At 37.1% G+C, this 18,315-nt stretch overlaps 1 non-coding gene across 1 annotated transcript; it reads left to right on the forward strand.

Moving 5' to 3' along the window:
• Window positions 1–6,899: 6,899 nt before the first annotated feature.
• LOC127077945 (small nucleolar RNA R71) lies at window positions 6,900–7,006 on the forward strand. The gene has a single exon (XR_007787704.1). It is a non-coding gene; the product is annotated as a small nucleolar RNA R71 (small nucleolar RNA).
• Window positions 7,007–18,315: the final 11,309 nt, after the last annotated feature.

An 18,315-nucleotide genomic window follows, 5' to 3' on the forward strand; every position in this document is an offset into this window, starting at 1 on the left:
TGTATAGAATAGTTGTGATGTAGGAAGAAAGGTATGGTGGGTATTTATAGGAAAAATTTGAAGTTGGAAAGGGAGTGGTTGAAAAGTAAATAAATGTGGGTAAATGTGAATAAATGGGGAAGGTAAAAAGTTGAAGAGGTGTAACGGTCGTCTCCAACGGCTTTGTAACGTTCACCTAGTCAGAAAGGTGTTACGCTCGTTACAGGGGCATGACGGGCGTCACAAGCACTTGGCGTGACGTCCGTGATAGGTTGTGTGACGCTCGTCACACAGTCTTATTGGCATGGTTTTTGCTTGCGTTCTTCATAATGATTTTGGTAATTTATTTTTATTATTTATTTTGTTTTGCTTCAGATTATTTTATTCTGCTATTTAATTTTCCCCTGCATGCTATTCTACTTTGTATAATAGTGCATAAATATATTATATTTTTAATAATTTATGTAGGCAGCAACAGTAGAGAGCATTTTTGATAGATATTGCATAATTTATAATAAAATAGGATAATTCAATAGCTTCATAGAATAATCATAATGTAACATTGGAAAACAAAAAAAACAAAAATGCGAAAGAGAAACAAATGCGAACATAATTTGAAATAACATTTAATAATAATCTAACTAAAACTAAATAACTAAGAAAAACAACTTCTATCCATCTGCACGATCTCTGGCCGGAGGAGCAAAGGAGTTAACACGGTATAGCAACTCGTGAAACTGATTTGTCATACTGTTCATGTATCCCAGAAATTCGTATCTCATGTTAGCGAACTCTTCTCTGAGGGTGTCTTGTTCTGACATCAAAGCTTCAATGGCGGTGTTATAATCAGTTCCGGGCATATGATGTCTAAGGTCGGGTATTGCCGATTCTTCGGTCTGAACAGGTTGAGGAGGAGGATCAATATCATAATAACCAGATGGTGTCTGAGGGTCTGATTCAGCATAAGGAATCTGGTCATCACAAATCTCATAGTCCTGGATGGATCCAGTGGATCTAGCAGGAGAGGGGGTTTCGTTCAGATTGTAGAGTCAGTTATTGCGGTTATGAACACTAGTCCTAGGATCGGGCATGGTAAATAGGCAAAGAACTTGGTTATTAATTATAAGCTCAAACTCGTCAGATCCTAAGTTTGCTATAAACATAGTGTTGAAGAGGAAGGGTATACTCATAGTAGTAATGCCACAAAAAGGGCTCAAGTCAAGCATAGGCTGACGTAATCCGATAGCATTACCAATCATGGTTATCAAACCGCCTATTCGAATTGGTGCTCGCTCATCTTGGATAAGGTGGTCTAAATTTGTCAACATAAAAGTGGCACCGTTTACTGGACGGTTCTGGGAAGCACAAAACATGATGAAGAGTTCATCACGTGAAACTGTGGTACTGTTTGGCTTCTTCCCAAATAAGGTGTGGGTCAGGATCTTATGGAAATAACGGAAAGTCGGGTTATGTATGTTTCCAGAGAGAAACTCATGTTCCTCGGGATCGCCATTTCCAGTCAAGTTACCCCAAAAGTGTTCAAGTTCTCTATATTCAAAAAGTTCTTCTTGGCTCACTGTGAATGTGTCAAAGGAGGTGGGGAAACCTAAAAGGTTGGTAAACTCTTGAATATTAAATTGGTACTCCATGTTAAACATTCTGAATTGAATAAAACCTCTGCTTATTCCTTTCCCATGGCTGGGTAGATAGATCAGAGAACTAAGGAATTCTAGAGTCAGTCTCCGGTAAGTGACAAATTGTCTACGGATAGGAGCGGTTTCCCACCCTATCTGACTCAACAAATACAGGACACTTTGTCTTAGTCCAAGGGCAGTCATTACCCAGTCATCAGCATACAGACTAGGTAGCATCTCTCTCGTGGCTAGTTCCTCAAACTTTTGTTTCTGAGCTGTTCCTCTGAATTTGATACCCATACGATCAATTTGTCCCATCAGGTTAGTGTTAGCTAGAGAAAAGAAAAACAAGAGTTTTAGTCAGGATTTGGCCAAATGCCGAAAGAAGAAGAGAAAAGTTTTTAATAAATAAAAATAAATTAAGAATGAATACTAAACAAAAATTAAAAGAATAATTAAGGAAGAAATAGAAAAATAATAATAGAAAAAATAAAATATTTGTGGGTTGTCTCCCACTAAGCGCTTTGTTTAATGTCGCAAGCTCGACATAAAAACTATCAATTATAATCTATAAGTTCTGGAGGCATTTCGTCTAAGTGCAAGACTTGCGAATCTTCATTGTTTTCTGCATAGTGATAATGTTTTAGACGTTGCCCGTTTACGGTAAATGGTTCCATAGATTTGCCTTTAATTTCTACTCTTCCACTGGGAAAAACGTTGGTGATTTGGAAAGGACCTGACCATCTAGATCGTAGTTTTCCCGGGAATAACTTTAGCCTAGAGTTAAATAAAAGGACTGTATCGCCTTGTTTGAAGATTTTCCTTGATATGCGCTTGTCATGCCATTGTTTTGTTCTTTCTTTGTAGATTCTGGCATTTTCGTAAGCGTCTCTTCTGAGTTCCTCTAATTCGCTTATATCAAAGATTCTCTTTTCGCCGGCGGCTTTATGCTTTAAATTTAGATTTTTAATAGCCCAATAGGCTTTATGTTCTAATTCTACCGGGAGGTGACAGGATTTTCCATAAATGAGCTTAAATGGGGTTGTCCCTATGGGAGTTTTGTAAGCAGTTCGGTAAGCCCATAAAGCTTCTGGTAATTTCAATGACCAGTCTTTCCTTGAAGTGGCGACTGTTTTCTCTAGTATCTGTTTGATTTCTCTGTTAGACACTTCTACTTGCCCACTGGTTTGAGGGTGGTAAGGTGTCGCTACTCTATGTCTTACGCCATACTTAAGCAGTAGTTTTTCGAGTACCTTGGATATGAAATGTGATCCACCATCACTGACTACTATTCTTGGGACACCAAACCTTGGAAATATTATATTCTTAAAGAGTCTAGTTACTACTCGTGTGTCGTTTGTTGGAGAAGCTATAGCTTCAATCCATTTTGATACGTAGTCAACTGCCACGAGTATGTATTTGTTACCGAAAGAGGATGGAAACGGTCCCATGAAGTCTATTCCCCACACGTCGAAAATCTCTACTTCCAAAACGCCCTTTTGTGGCATCTCGTCACGTCTAGATATGTTTCCTGTGCGTTGACATCTGTCACATTTCTTAATAGCTGCATGTACATCCTTCCATATATTTGGCCAATAGAAACCGACTTGTAGGATTTTAGAGCAGGTCTTGGATGTACTTGCATGTCCACCATAAGGAGCGGAGTGACAGTGTTGGATTATATTTTCTACCTCTTCTTCGGGTATACACCGACGGAAAATACCATCGGGGCCTCTTTTAAAAAGTAAGGGGTCATCCCAGTAATAGTGTTTTATGTCATAGAAGAATCGTTTCTTCTGCTGGTAGGATAAAGTAGGTGGAACTATTCCGGCAGCTAAATAATTGACGAGGTCAGCGTACCACGGTGTAACAGATATAGCTAAGGTGGTTTCTACCTGTTTATCAGCGTTATTTTCTTCCAAAGTAGCTATAAGCTTATCGTACGAGAAATCATCGTTAATTGATGTTCTTTCCGGTTCAAGGTTCTCAAGTCTAGAGAGGTGATCTGCTACTACGTTTTCAGTTCCTTTCTTGTCTTTGATTTCCAAATCGAACTCTTGTAGCAACAGGATCTACCTTAGGAGTCTAGGTTTAACATCCTTTTTTGTTAAGAGGTATTTGATAGCAGCGTGGCCAGTGTAGATGATTATTTTGGCTCCGACCAAGTAAGAACGAAATTTATCTAGCGCAAACACTACTGCTAGAAGTTCTTTCTCGGTTGTGGCGTAATTCATTTGTGCTTCATCCAGAGTTCTACTTGCGTAATATATAACGTGAAGCTTTTTATCTTTTCGTTGTCCTAAAACAGCACCTAAAGCGTAATCACTGGCATCACACATTATTTCGAATGGTTCGTTCCAATCTGGTGTCTGCATTATGGGCGCGGAGATCAGTGCTTGTTTAAGCGTTTAAAATGCTTCTAAACATCTATTGTCGAATATAAATTCAGCATCTTTCATTAATAGCCCGGTTAAAGGTTTAGTTATTTTAGAGAAGTCTTTAATGAATCGTCGGTAAAAACCGGCATGTCCTAAGAAGCTTCGTACTTCTCTCACAGTTTTCGGGGGTTGAAGATTTTCGATTACCTCTATTTTAGCTTTGTCTACTTCAATTCCTCTGTTCGAGATGATGTGTCCTAAAACAATTCCTTCTTGTACCATAAAGTGACATTTTTCCCAATTAAGTACTAGGTTTACTTTTACACATCGCTCTAGAACTCTTTCTAGGTTTTCAAGGCATTCTTCAAAGCTTTGTCCGCATACGGAAAAGTCATCCATAAATACTTCCATGATGTTTTCTAGAAAATCGGCGAATATTGCCATCATGCACCTTTGCAAGGTTGCAGGAGCATTACACAAGCCAAACGGCATTCGTCTATAAGCGAAGGTACCAAAAGGACACGTGAACGTTGTCTTTTCTTGGTCATCAGGGTGAATCGGTATTTGAAAGAAGCCTGAGTAATCGTCTAGATAGCAGAAATGAGAATGTTTTGCTAATCGTTCTAACATCTGGTCAATGAATGGTAAAGGGGAATGATCTTTTCGGGTTGCTTTGTTTAGTTTCCTATAGTCAATGCACATTCTCCATCCCGATTCGATTCGTTTGGTTATAGTTTCTCCTTTTTCATTTTCAATGACTGTTACACCTCCTTTCTTTGGTACTACGTGTACAGGACTAACCCATTCGCTATCAGATATAGGATATATGATACCTGCCTCTAATAACTTGGTTATTTCCTTCTTCACTACCTTACTCAGGATCGGGTTTAGTCTTCTCTGGTGTTCCCCAAAAGTTTTACAGATAGAGGGACTTATTCCTTTAAGATTGGTGATGTTGTATCCTAGTGCGGTTGGATATTTTCTTAAGATATGCAGGAGTTTTTCTGTTTCGAGTTTTCCTAGGTCAGCATTAACTATCACTGGTCGTTCAAGTTCTAAGTCTAGGAATTCATATCTCAGATTTTTGGGAAGTGTTTTCAGGTCTAGGGTTAGTTTCTTAAGGCATTGCGTAGGATCCGGTGTTATTGCTAAACATTGGTTAAGTTTGTCTTCTACAAGATAGTCAGATGATTTGTCTTTTTCTAACTCCGTTTCTTTTATGCATTCATCGATGATATCCATGAAGTAACATGTATCTTCTATTGCAGGTGCTTTCAAAAATTGGGAAAGAATGAACTCAATTTTCTCTTCTCCTACTTCGAAAGTGAGTCGTCCTCGTTTTACGTCTATGATCGCACCGGCAGTTGCTAAGAACGGTCTTCCCAGTATAATGGGTGTAACTTCATCTTCTCTAATATCCATAATTATAAAATCAGTTGGAATGTAGAATTGACCTATGCGCACTGGAACGTTTTCAAGAATTCCTACAGGATATTTAACGGAACGATCTGCTAGTTGCACAGACATTTTAGTTGGTCTTAATTCTCCCATTTCAAGTCTCTTGCATATGGATAAAGGCATAACACTAATATCGGCTCCTAAATCGCATAAGGCTTTGTCAATGACAAATTTTCCTATGTGACAGGGTATAGAGAAACTACCTGGGTCTTTAAGTTTAGGAGGCATATTCTGGATTATAGCGCTACATTCAGCGGTGAGTGTAACGGTTTCGCTATCTTCAAGTTTCCTTTTATTAGAAAGAATTTCTTTTAAGAACTTAGCATATGAGGGCATCTGCATAATAGCTTCTGTAAACGGAATTGTAACGTTTAATTGTTTTAGTAGGTCAACAAATTTTTTAAATTGGCCCGCATCTTTGGTTTTAATAAGCCTTTGGGGGTAAGGGATAGGTGGTTTAGAAGGTGGTGGAGGTACATAAGGTTCCTTCTTTTCTACGGTTTCCTTATTACTCTCTTCCTTTTCCTTAGGTTCACTTTCCTCCTCAGTTGACTTTTTAGAGTTTTGGTTTTCTATCCTTGGGTCAGACGGTCCTTCCACTTCCGTTCCACTTCTCAGTATAATTGCATGAGCGTGGCTTCTCGGGTAAGGTTGGGGTTGGCCAGGAAATGTACCAGTTGGGGCAGCAGTAGGCGCTTGTTGTTGAGCTACTTGTGATATTTGCGTTTCCAGCATTTTGTTATGAGTAGCCAGGGCATCTACTTTACTTGCTAGTTGTTTAATTTGTTCGCCAGTGTGTACATTCTGGTTTAAGAAATATTTATTGGTTTGCTGTTGAGAGGCTATAAAGTTTTCCATCATGATTTCCAAGTTGGATTTCCTAGGGGCGTTATTGTTAGGTGTAGATGGGATCGGCTTTTGATATCCCGGAGGTATAGCTGGGGCTTGATTTGGAGATTGTCCAGGTGCGTATAAAGCATTATTACTCTTATATGAAAAATTGGGATGATTCTTCCAATTTGAGTTATAGGTATGCGAGTAGGGGCTTCCTTGAGCATAGTTTACTTGCTCCGCTTGGATTCCTGTTAGGAGTTGACAGTCCGCAAGAGTGTGACCTTGGATTCCACAGACTTCGCAATTCTGAGTTATGGCAACCACGGTGGCTGGAGGTGATACATTTAAACTTTCAATTTTCTGGACCAGAGCATCCACTTTTGCATTAACATGATTAAGGTTACTTATCTCGTACATGCCAGTTTTCGTTTGAGGTTTTTCTACCATTGTTCGTTCGCTTCCCCACTGATAGTGGTTTTGAGCCATGCTTTCGATAAGTTGGTAAGCATCAGCATAAGGTTTGTTCATCAGTGCACCACCTGCGGCGGCGTCTATTGTTAACCTCGTGTTGTACAGGAGACCATTATATAAGGTATGAATTACTAACCAGTCCTCTAAACCATGGTGTGGACAAAGTCTCATCATGTCTTTGTATCTTTCCCATGCTTCGAAAAGAGACTCGTTATCTTTCTGTTTAAATCCATTTATCTGGGCTCTTAACATAGCTGTTTTGCTCGGCGGAAAATATTGAGCAAGAAAAACTTTCTTCAACTCGTTCCATGTGGTGACTGAGTTGGAAGGAAGAGATTGAAGCCATCTTCTAGCGCTATCTCTTAACGAGAAAGGAAAAAGACGAAGTCAAATTGCCTCTGAAGTGACACCATTAGCTTTAACAGTATCGGCGTATTGGACAAATACGGATAAATGAAGGTTTGGATCCTCGGTAGGATTTCCAGAGAATTGGTTCTGTTGCACTGCCTGCAACAGTGAAGGTTTAAGTTCAAAGTTGTTTGCTTCGATTGCGGGTGGAGCAATACTCGAATGCGGCTCATCTTGCGATGGAGCGGCGTAATCTCGAAGAGCACGAGCTGGTTCTGCCATCTCGGGTATCGAAGGGAAAATATTTTTGAAATCAGGGAGTTCAATAGGAGGGAGATTGTTTGCAGCATGATATTCCCGAATTCGTCGTAAGACTCGGAGATATAGTTCGATATCGTTGATTCGTAAGTAGAGCGGCTCGCCTTGTGAGCGAGTGTGTGGCATACAAATCAATGAAAGAAAGAAAAGAAAAAGAAAAGCCTTAGTCTCTACAGCGTAACAGAAGAGTTACGATATCGACTAAATAAAAGTCCCCGGCAACGGCGCCAAAAACTTGATCGCGACTTGCCCAGTCATCAGCATACAGACTAGGTAGCACCGTCACACGCCACGACGAAACACTCAGAAGAACAAACTTCTTCTCAAGAAGATCTTCTAGTTGCTTCTTCAATTCACCCAAATCTAAAGCAGACATCCTATAAGAAACCATTGACACCAGACTAGTATCAGGTACTCAGTCAATAGTAAACTCAATTTCTTACACTGGTGGTAAATCATTGATGTCTTCAGAAAACACTTCCGGAAATCATGGGCTCTCTCACTTGCTTAGTTGATACAAACATCAACTCTTCACCTCCATCGAACTTAGATTCACTCTCTGGAGACAAGTCACAAATATCTTCATAAAAACATCAGGAATCACACATCACTGGCATAACACTAGCTATCACATTTCTCTCTACTCTTCAAAAAGAAAACATCAACAATACCTGATTTTTTTCCCTAAAGGCATCCCAACTTTACCGACAGACATAAATCTTGAATCCACAACATCTTCAGTGTTGGGAACAACAACTTTGACATTGGCTAAGATCTTGCAATAAGCAGCACGCTGCACCAACTTATCAAAACAATTGGTAAACACTTATTTTAACTCCAACCAATTCATTCCAAGAATAAGGTCAACTTGTCCCAACAAAATACAAACCTTACATATCCTTATGGAACACGTCAGGATACTCAATGCACCATTGGCCCATCTTTAGCCAAAACATCGCATCCCCCTCGCAAGGAAGTGACCAATAAGAACACCTGGCCGTCTTCCTTCAAGGGTCGCGCCATTTTCTAACCGACATCATCCTCGAATATGACGCCTCTTCGGGTTCAGGAAAATCACAACATTCTCAAAACAATTGAACTAGCCAGCACTGTCCTTTTGCATGCAGGAACATGATGTCAAAGCTCTCTACAGTTGGAACGTCTAAAAGAATCATACATTTCCCTCACTTGTTTCATTCCCAACCTACAAATAGAAAACAAAACAAGCATCGATATTGTTTTCACACATATGTCGCATACTAGGGAACAAACATAATTAAACAACCTGGCCGGACAAACCGACCTGCTCTGGTACAACTATGTAACACCCTAAATCCCACATATAATTTTAACGCATAACTTAATAAAATCACAACCACATAGGGTGTCACTCACATCAAACATATCTTGCTCTGTAACACGGGTTACAAAATATCACATAAGACATGTCATCGCGTGCTCACCTTCACTTAGGGTATCCTCGTATCAGAATCATTTTTCAATCAATTTAAACATAATAAATGCAACACATGACGTTAAGTCTCATAACTCCAACTTCCACAACACAATGACCATAGTTATAAAGTTCAACTCATCACAATGTTGAAACCTCATCAAACATAAATAATAATTTCGACAAGATAAAAGAAATTAGAGAAAACTATCCCAACTTGATGTTACATTGACCAAAGCAAGATACTTCTAATTAAACAATAAACTAAGAAGCAACTCCATGAGCTGGCTTCCACTTATTGCAGCAAAGCTACTCCTGAGTATTTGCACAATGCCCATGTAAAGGCAACATTCAAATAGAAGGCGTGATAATTCGTTTCAATAACAAACAGTATAACATGAAGAATATAGTACAACATCAATATAATCATGCATAACAACATATCACATTCTCACACCCAATTCATCATTAACATCGTACACGATAACATCTCAATTATCATCAACATCATATGCAACCACATCTCAATTATCATTAACATCATAAGTAACAATGTCTCAATTATAATTAAAATCATATGCAACAATATCTCATCCAACAACAATCAATATAAATGCAACACTTATGCAATGTACTCGACACCAACTCTAAATGTATGTGGTACCAAATATGAGCACTCAGGTTCATTCCACTCCATGATCCCTACCATAGGATCGATTCCCTCTTGGAACCGGAGCACACCAAAATCACTACCATCACCATAGGTAACGCTTCACTAATTCCCCATAATAGTAATTAACTACTCGCACCCAATCCATCATAACGGGATTGAGGCTCACCAAAACTCGTTACCATCACCATATGTAACGCTTTATTAATCCCCCATAATAGTAATTATCTACTAGCACTCTATCCATCACCATAGGGTTGAGGCTCACCAAAACTATTCCTCAACTTGTACACCATGATACATGACTCTCAAATAACAGGCATTAACATAACAAGGTTTACCAAATGGATTCCCATACACATATCATCATTTATGCATCATATCATTCGTCATGCAACTATCAATTCATGTTACCACGTCAATAATATCAACAAACAACAACAACTCATCAATGCCTTAACATCATTATCATAACAACATCGACATAACAACATCATTATCATACCACGATATTACAACAATGAAACGATTCATTAACCAAACATGTAAACCAGTACATTTACCAACATAGTAGGCACGTGAATAATATCCAAACATCTCAACAATGACTACCATGTTATAGTTCCGATCATTAGCTTTATAATGCTTCAAATGGCATCAAAATCGTACTTACATAATGAAGTTTATGACCAAAATCGTCGGGATATGTCAACAATTCATTAACCGAACATATGAGCAAAAACTTCACCTACAAAGTAGGCATAGGAATAATACTCAAACAATTATCCTATCACCATCATGTTATATATCTTAGTGTTATCTTTCTAACACTTTAAACGACACGTCATTTGGGTATACGGATTAAAAGTTATGGTCAAAATTGTCGAACAATGCAAAACAACATTATGGCAGTTGTATGTCGGCATATGACATCTATAGATTGGCGCATAACATCTATAGGTATGCATATATACTACATTTTTAAATCATGTATGTCATGTCTTATATGCTGACTGCATGTGTCGACTTATGACCTGTATAGGTTGACACATGACCTTCATAGGTCGACACATACTGCGAAATTTCCCCAAAAATCAGTTTTTAAACCATCCAAACACTCCCTCATATGCCAGAAAATTATGCTACGAAAGTCCATCAAATAAAATCCAATTTCTCATGGTTATAGCTTCATAACTCACCCATTAATCCATAATTTTCATGAATCAATATCATATTACAACACATCATGATACTCATCATCTCTAATTCACCAAATAACACAAATCAAGGTTAAAACCTTCAAACATCAATCAATCGCATAACATCATCAACAACATCAAACAAACACATGCATACATAGGATACATGGACTTCACATCAAATTCATCATCCAATCAACAATTATAACATGGAAACTAGAATTTAGATCTATAACACCTAATCCTAAAAAGGTTAAGGGTTCCTCCATTCTACCATTCTACCATACCTTTTACTATTGGAATAAGTTCCCACCTTTACTTGAATTTCTTGCAAAAAAATTTGAAGTGGTTCCTTCACTCTCTTCCTCTATATCACCCTTAGCCTCTTTCCCTAGTCTTCCTTCTCTTTTCTCTAAATTTCTACGTACGATGCAATTCTGATTCCTTTTTCCAAACTCCTTTTTTTTCTTCTAGTAACCCTTTTTCTCCCTATAGACTTTTCCTATTCCACCCTCAACTTAAACTTGTAATTACCACATTGCCCTCAAAATCTCTACACATTCTCTTTTTCTTATTATTTAATTAAATAATCAATTACATCATTACTTTAATTATCTAAAATATTCTAAATTTTTATTCTAGATTAATCATATGGTCATAACCTCTTAAATATTCTCTCATCTCAAGGACATATACCCCACCAACACACAATAACAAAATAATCCTAAAAACACACAATTAAATTAAAATTACTTATATAAAATAAATTACTAAAATTGGGGTGTTACACGACCCGTTAGCTGCTACACCTCTCTGATGTTGGTCGGGATTTCTCATGTCAATGGCAACTTGTCACTTATCTAGATTTGCTTCAATGTACCTATTTGTGAACATGAAGCCTGATAACTTTCATGCCTGCACCCCGAAGGGCACTTGGAAAGATTCAGGCGTATGTTGTACTTCCTGGTCGATTACATGATGCCTTTCAAGACTGCTGCAAGACTATTTCCTACTTTAGTCTTCACTATTATGTCGTCAACTTAGACCTCAAATTTTCGTCATATCCGGTGGGAGAATATGGTGTACATGAGTAGTTGGTAGGTGGCGCCAACATTATTTAGGCCGAAGGGCATGGCATTATAATAGTAGTTACCATAGTTTGACAAGAACATCTTTGGAGAGTTTAGGGATCCATCTTAATATGGTTGTACCTTGAATGAGTGTCCATAAAGCTCAACGTACGGTAGCCAGAGGACCTATCAATCATGCGATCAATATCCAGTAGGGGATAATGGTCCTTGGGGTAGATCGTATTGTGGTAGGTGAAATTCAGGCACATGTGTCACTTGTTATAGGCTTTCTTCACCAAGAATACATTGGCTAACCATGTTAAATATTTTGTTTATGTGACGAAATCGGTGCTTGGTAGCTTGTTTACCTCCTCGTTGATGGAAATTCTCTTCTCCTTGACAACTTTTCGCTTTCTTTTTGACAACGGTCTTAAATGGGGGTTGACGACTAGACGATGGCACACCACTATGGTGTCTATCACTGACATGTAAGATGGGGCCCAGGAGAACAAGCTGACATTTCTAATGAGTTGTTCGACTAGTTTGTGCTTTTCTTCTTCGTAGAGAGAGGTGCTTATCTTTGTCACTTAGTGAGCCAAAGGACCTATCTAAACCTTCTTCAAATCCTCTATGGGTGTGAGTCTATAATTTTCCACGCTCAGTCTGGGGTCTTAACTAGCAGTGTCTATGTCATGTGCTTCAAGAAATGGGCAGTCTTGTGGGCGAGATCCTCTCTCCCCATTGTCAGGCTACTCTAGTAACATTCTTGAACGCTTTGTTGGTCTCCTCGGACCATTCTAACTCGCCTGTTGGGTAACGAGTATTTTAAGACTATGTACTAGGTGGATATAATCGCGCCTAATGAGTTAATGGCTGACCTACCAATGATGACGTTATAGGACGATAAAAGTGTCCACTATGAGGTAGTTTACTTGAATCATCTTGGATTTTGATCCCACGCCATAAGTTGTCTCTAAAATTATGTGACCTGTTACTTGTGTATATTCGCTTGGCAAACCTACAAGCGAACCCTGGAACACCTCAATGTTTTCGGGATCAAGCTAAAGTTTTTGGAAGGTTAACGACAGTTCATCATTGCATATATTTAGTCAAAGAATCAGAGCAAAACAAGTGAAAGTCGAGCAAAAATGGAGAAGAATAACCAAAGAATGAGGGGAAAATAACTAAGTGTGCAAATTGTTGACCTAGTACAAATTTGAGTGAAAAGGGAGCAAAAAAGGATACAACTTCAAAAATAATCACATGCACCATCATGCAGCATCGCGCGCGCGATAAAGTCATTAAAGTTGCATCATGTACAATGCAATATATCACGCGCACGATTGTCACTTTTTTGGGCTTTTTCTGACGCGTTCTAATTCATTTTGACGCCTTTAAAAAAGGATTTTCTGCACTTTCACAAGGGTTACGATTTTGGGAGATTGAAGCACGAATTTGAGAGCACAATTGGAAATTTTTAGAGCATTTGAAGCCATTGGAGGCCATCACTTCAAGGTACTTCTTATGTTATTTTCATCTATCAATTATGGTATTTTTAATTGCACTATGATTAGCTAAACTCTTCTAGGTTAGGTTGTGTTATGATGAACCTATTTCTATATTGTTGGATTCTATGTTGATTTGACCATTGTATGAACCTATTGATCTATAATCTTATTCAACTGCTTCTTGTTCGTAATGCTTTTTATATGAGATACTCTTTTGATCTGATTTTGGGTACATGGGGAATACTAACAATTAGTCTATATGCTAGACCCAGGGCATTGTTGTACTTATGCTGGTTGAATGGGGATAGAATTCTCTGAGTAGTGGCATAGAGAATTAACATTCTATACATCGCCTAACCCTGTTTACGCTGGCGGACTAGGCATAGAAAGCTCAGATTAATAGTTAGTGAGTTATTTTGTGTAGGGGTGGCAAAATGGATGGATTGGATGGATATGGATTGGATCGTTAATGGATGGATCAAAACAATCCATTAGTCCATTAACAATCCACTAAAAGTTTCTTAAAAATATTCAATCCAATTCATCCATTAAGAATAAAATTCATCCAATCCATCCATTATCATATTTTTAGGGGATGGATATCCATCCATCCATTTTTTTTTAAATATATTAATTTTTGTATTTTTGAAAATTTCAATTTTTTTACTTTTAAAAAAAATCACTTACTTTTTTGAAAAAAATATATTTTTCAGAAGAAAATTTTTTTTTTTTTGTATTTTAATGAAAAAATCCAGTTTTTTTTCTAAAAAAATCAATTCTTTGGGGGAAATTTTTTTATCGGGAAAAAAAATTAAAAAATCATTTTTTTTTGAAAAAAATTATATTCGTACAAAAATAACTTTTTCGAAAGTAAAATCGAATTTCGGTATTTTTCAAAAAAATGATTTTAAAATTTTTGGAAAAAATCAATTTTTTGTATTTAAAAAAAAATAGTTTTTTTTTCGAAAATAAAATTAATTTTGTATTTTTCAAAAAAATAATTTTTAATATTTGAAAAAATTCAGTATTTTAAAATTAGATTAAAAAAATTCATTAGATCATTAAAATGTGTTGGATGGATTGGATCAATCCATACTTATAAATGGATGGTTTTAATCCAATCCATTAACTTGACTTTTATGTAAAGGATGGATTGGATGGATTTTTGGGTGGATGGATTGGATGGATTTTGTCTTAATGGATCCAATTGTCACCCCTAATTTTGTGAGGGGTAGGTTATAACGATTTTGTTAATTCAACATGGGATTATAGTGATCAGATCATTCATACATGACATCAAACATCAACAATAGAGGAATATGGGATTCTACATCACAATTTGGCCGCTTTCGTGACATTGTTTACTCATTTATTTACTTTTTGCATTGAAACTCAAAACCCCCCTTTTTTATTAGTTTTATATATTGAACATATTTTGTCTTGCTTGGAGGCAGTCCCTGTAGATACAATCTTTTTATTACTTCGACATTATCAGAATACTTGCCAATAAGTCATCAAGTTTTTGGTGTCGTTGTCAGAGACTATTAATTTTTCAACAAGGTGACGTTTGTGCAATTTTTTATTCTTTTTATTATTTTTAATTTATTTTTATTGTTTATCATAGTGCTATTGAGATATTTTCTGTTTGTGTATGCGTAGTTCATGATCAACATTAATTCCATTGGATCCAGAAATTGAAAGAATCATACATGCTCTCAGAAAAGTAGTTAGAGAAACAGTTTTGAACAAAAGAATACTAGAAGAAGAGCAACTATCAAGTTCTTCTGACTCTGAAGAAGAAGTCACGACAGCTGCAAAACCCCTAACTATGGGGGATTATTGTAAATGCACCGACGAGTTACAGGTTTCAAGAGGGTTTGTACCGGCAGACCCTGCTAAGTTTGATATTAAAAATTCTATACTTTCTGGCTTAAGAGAAAATTTGTTCGATGGGAACGCGATTAGATACTCATGGGCACATCTTGCACACTTCCATGAAACTGCCTCAATGTGCAAACCAACTGATGTCACTGAAAACTAGGTTAAAAATTGAGGTTGTTTGGGTTCTCACTAATTGGAAGGACGAAAGTTTGGTTGCTTTGCCGTCCAAATGGAAAAATCCGAACATGGAAGGAATTGTACGATAAATTCATTTAAATATTTGTTACTACCACCCAGTTTACCGAGCACCAAGCAAAAACTGTCAATTTTGAGTAACAGGAAATTGAGTCACTTTATGACGCTTGGGAAAGATTCAAACTTTTGTTGCACAAATGTCTGAATCACAACATGAATAATATGGAGAATATGCAAAACTTCATCAAAGGTCTTAAGAGTCAAACTTGCATGTTATTGGACGCTTATGCGCGAGGTATTATCCTCTAAATGATCGAACCACGAGAAAAATACCTCATTGAGAAGATGTATATGAATATGTACCATTTGAAAAGTGAAAGGTTTGTCAAGCTTGAAACTGTGGACACACCTAAAGGTATGTTACCTTTTAATACACACACTGCTCTTTTAGCTCAAATTGAATTGTTAAATAAAAAAATAGCTGAAAGCAACTTAGGTAGAGCTAATGTGATCCAGGTACAAACACTTAGGTGTGATTTCTGTGGAGGAAAACATGCGAATGAAAGGTGCTCATTGGAAGGGACACGTGAGAAGGTTCAATTTGCTAATTTTCAAAAGAATAACCCGTATTCTAACACATACAATCCGGGTTGGAAAGATCACCAAATTTTTCGTTGGAGTAATAATCAAAATTCAAATGCTAGTCAAGGGATGCGACAAAGTCAACAAACTTTTTTTCAAAGGAATCCATCACGATTGGAAGAGACCTTGCAAAATTTCATTAAAGTCACTCGAAGTAGTTTTGATCAGGTAACTAAGAACCATGAGGAAATAAGTAGAAACCAGGACGCGTCTATAAAAAATATGGAGATGAAGATTGATCAATTATCTAGACAAATAACTGCTTTACCTAGCTCAAGTGCAGGGTTCACGGGTAACACCGTAGACAATCCTAAGAATGAAACATGCAAGGTTGTTGATACATATTTATGGGTGGTTATTGAAAAGGGTAAATATGAGATAGAAGAAGAAGATAATAACAATCAAGGTGACCAAGAGGAAATATGAGTCACCCTTGATTAACTCATTGATAAAAACTCTCATTGGATAAGAATGAAGAAATAGATTTTGACTGAGCCAAACCCTCATTTACTGGATTACGTAACACCACAATTCTTGATAATTAAAAAGAAACCGATTCAGGATGATGAAGTATGGATGTTTGCAAAGTTCAAGAAAATGCTAGCTACTATTCAGGTAAGTTTTTCGTTCCATGAAATTTTAGAACTAATGCCTAAATTTGCTAAATTTATGAAGGCATTCCTAAAGGGAACGAAATAAAAAGTGGTCAAGAAACATGTAAACATGACCGAAAATGATGATGTGGTGATACCTCAAGCTTTGCCACCAAAATTAAAAGATCCCCGTAAGTTTATTATTTCTTGCAATATCTATGAGGTGAATATTTCGCATGCTTTATGTGATCTTGGGTCTAGCATAAATGTCATGCCATTGAAAATGGTGAAAGAATTGAAAGTGGGTGAGATCACACCGAGTAACATGACTCTCATTCTAGCTGACTCATTTGTTACTCAACCGATTGGTATTGTAAGTGACATGTCGACGAATTAGTGTTTCCTGTAGATTTTGTAGTGCTTGATACAAAAAGAGATTCAGGAGGATCTATTATTCTCTTACGGTCATTCTTGGCAACTGGGAAAGCAAAGATTGATGTAGAAACAGATGACTTTATCTTAAAGTTCAATAAAAAGAAAGTTGTTTTCAAGGTGTATGACTGGACATCATATGTTGAGAATTTGGATACCTACTACCATCTGGAGGGAAAAGGTAGCAAGGTAGACAACGGACAAAGAAGAGGTAAAGTGATCGGCGTGAGGGTATCCCTTGCGCCTGACGTACCTTAGACATAACCGTCAAGCTAATGACGTAAAAAAATGCTTGATGGGAGGTAATCCATCAAAAATAATTTTTTTTATGTCATTCTGAATTTTTTTTAACATTATCAATTTTGGTGTTATGTTGTTGAAGAAAAAATAGGTTAAGAAGAAAAGAAAGAAAAAGAAAAAGTAAAGAAAAGAAAAAAAGAAAAGAGATAGAGGAAAGTTTTAGCCCCTAGGATCATCACGCAACCTATCACGTGCGTGATAGGGCTCCATCACGCACATGATATAGGCATCACGCACGCGATAAAGACGTTGGGGAGATTCAGGGTATCATTATCATCGCATGCATGATAGGTCTATGACACACACGATATGACCGTTGGAGGTAGTTGTTAGCATCGCGAGCGCGATGCATGTATAATGCGTGCGTTGGGTGATGACTTCTCGGCAAGTGTACTGATATTGTCGAAGTAACAAAAAAGATCAAATCCACAAAGACTGCCTCCAAGCAAGACAAAATGTGTGCAGTTTATAAAAACTAGTTAAAAGGGGGGTTTCGAGTTTTAGTGCGAAAAATAAATAAACGAGTAAACAATGTCACGAAAGCGGCCAAATTGTGTTGTAGAATCCTCTATTCTTCTCATGTTGATGTTTAATGCCCTGTATGAATTATCTAATCATTATAACCTCACGATGAATCAACAAAACCGTTATAGCCGATCTCTCACAAAATAACTCACTAACCATTACTCAGAGCTTTCTATTCCTAGTCCTCCAGTGTAAGCAAATTTATGTGCCCAAAATCAGATTAAAAGAGTATCTCACATAAAAAGCATTACAAGCAAGAAGCAATTGAATAAGATTATAAATCAATATGTTCATACAGTTGTCAAATCAACACAAAATCCAACAATTGAGAAACATGTTCATCATAACACAACTTAACCTAGAAGAGTTTAACTACTTATAATGTAATTAAAAATACCACAATTGATAAACAAAAATAACATAAGAA

Source organism: Lathyrus oleraceus, chromosome 4 (assembly GCF_024323335.1).
Source record: "Lathyrus oleraceus cultivar Zhongwan6 chromosome 4, CAAS_Psat_ZW6_1.0, whole genome shotgun sequence".
Lineage (NCBI taxonomy): Eukaryota > Viridiplantae > Streptophyta > Magnoliopsida > Fabales > Fabaceae > Lathyrus > Lathyrus oleraceus.